Source organism: Apaloderma vittatum, unplaced genomic scaffold, assembly GCF_000703405.1.
Source record: "Apaloderma vittatum isolate BGI_N311 unplaced genomic scaffold, ASM70340v1 scaffold5067, whole genome shotgun sequence".
In the NCBI taxonomy this organism is placed as follows: domain Eukaryota; kingdom Metazoa; phylum Chordata; class Aves; order Trogoniformes; family Trogonidae; genus Apaloderma; species Apaloderma vittatum.
In genome coordinates this window covers 3,130-5,386 of record NW_009725571.1, presented here as the reverse complement: position 1 = coordinate 5,386, position 2,257 = coordinate 3,130, and the positions used below count along the sequence as shown (strand labels likewise).

The 2,257-nt window shown below is 40.5% G+C and overlaps 1 non-coding gene across 1 annotated transcript; it reads left to right on the top strand.

The window, feature by feature from the left end:
• TRNAV-AAC lies at positions 1-74 on the top strand. Its single transcript has one exon. It is a non-coding gene; the product is annotated as a tRNA-Val (tRNA).
• Positions 75-2,257: the final 2,183 nt, after the last annotated feature.

Sequence of the window (2,257 nt, the reverse complement as noted above, 5' to 3'; positions counted from 1 at the left end):
GGGCCGGTTAGCTCAGTCAGTTGAGCGTGGCGCTAACAACGCCAAGGTCACGGGTTCGATTCCCGTTCGGTCCCCATGTGTTGCCTGATCTAGTCAAGAGGTGGCGTCCCTGGCAACAGGGAGGCTGGATTAAAATGATCTCTAAGGTCCCTTCCAGCCTAGGCCAGTCTATGATTCTATGAAGTCCCGCTATTTCTAATCCTAATTTGCATTTTAAATGACAGACAGACCTGAAAGGAAGTCATAAACCCTAACACTTGGAGAGCGGAGGGGCTTGCCCCATGGATGCAACCAAGGTGAGTCCAAGCTCCTCCTCTGATGGGGAGAAGTACTGGGTCGGCACTAAACCGCTTCAAGTATTAAAACAGACAACGTCTTATCAAATTTCATAAGGCATTAAAAGATTATTAAAAAAACATGCCTGCCTGAAGAAGAAATATGAGATGAAGCTTAAATAAAATGATCGTGAACGTTGAAGAAGCATGCTGTCTTCCAAATATTTTTAATCGTTTGACACTGAACTGCATTTTATCTCAATCTAGATCAAGAAAACTGTATCTATCCAGAGCTGGAAAGAGAGAAAGTTTAAGTAGGATTAGAATTTGGGCATAAATCCCATTGAAAAGAAAACTTACATTTCCTAAAACAAAGCACTGGGGTTTAGCTTTCAGGTTGCTGTCTTATCGAGTTGCTTGAACCCTGCTGGTTTAGTAATAACATCTACAGAACACAAAAAAGAAACCTTTTTATACGACTCGATAGTAACAGAAAGATTACCTGGGCTTTCTTCCTGACAATCATTATTAACTCAAATGCCAGCAAACCGCAGCAGAATTTTAAGCAGGCTATCCCTGTAATTTATGGGTATCGCTTTTCATAACTCACATAAAGCTTTCCAAATGACTACGACAAGGATTAGTTGTGCCATTTCACTATATTATGGCCTATGTCATCTTCTATAACCACAAAATAAAAGCCCTGCATCAACGATCAAGAAAGGGATATTGCGCTGTTTTTTGGGGGGGGGTTGCCTTTTTTTTTTTAAAAAAAATCTACCTACCCATTTCATCTTGCCTGCAGTGATCCGAGCAGCGGCAAGCCCAGGAATCTTATCTATCGAAATGAAGTCTACAGCTGAATTATATAGATGGCTTTTGAACATAGTAGCCTAAGTAGCCTGCTGAAGTCATTGGGAAATCAAGAATTATTTTTCTTTGTAAGTATTCTTTAGAACCACTATGTGTTCCTGGGGTGTCAGTGTCTTTCTGGGAATTCAATTTCAGCTCCGTTAATTTTCTAAAGATGTAAAATTCTAGTGCATTCATGACAGATAGTGACGTTCTAGATAGAAGTTACTGTCTTCCCAGAGTATTGAAATTTCAAATGCAGAATTCAAGGAAGGATTCCCACTAGACTTATGTAGGCAAAAATAAAAGCAGCCTACGTCAACACTCATTAAACTCATTGATTTAAAACCCTTCTTTAAAAAATATGTAAATTTAGGGGGGACAAAAATCCATTAAACAATATTATATTGTTTTGTGCTTACAACCAACAGGCTAAACTTAAAAGATCTCTTCATGGCTGTTATTCCCCATTCTTTGCACATAATGATATGTTTGAACTGGGAGCTCGGGGTTATTCTGAGTCCCCAGGCCACATTCTAAAATGAGTATCACAGGCTGAGCCCTGTTTCACTTATGCTGTAGCAGAAACACATAAAGTAAGGAAAAAAACCCCACAGTTTATAAGAATTCTTAGGTCCCACAGAAAAAGAGTGAAGGTAAGTAACCTGAGGAAAACAGGTTTTTGCTTCACCTTTCGGCACTGAAATATAAATATTTCCTAGTTACTGCAAAAAATTCAAATGAACTAAACAGTGGGAATCTCAATAAACGTGCATCTCAGTACTACTGCTTTCTTATTAAAAGACTTGATCTGAGTACTTCGGTATCATTTCTTAGAATTGTTTAGGTTGGAAAAGACCTTCAAGATCATTAAGTCCGGCTGTTAACCCAGCACTGCCAGTCCCACCACTAACTCGTGTCCCTGAGCACCTCATAGAATCCTAGACTGGCCTAGGCTGGAAGGGACCTTAGAGATCATCTAGTCTAACCTCCCTGTCATGGGCAGGGACGCCTCTCAACTAGATCATCTCCACGGCTTTTACATACCTCCTGGGATGAGGACTCCACCACTGCCCTGGGCAGCCTGTGCCAGGCTTGACAACCCTTATGGCAGAGAAATTTCTCCTAAT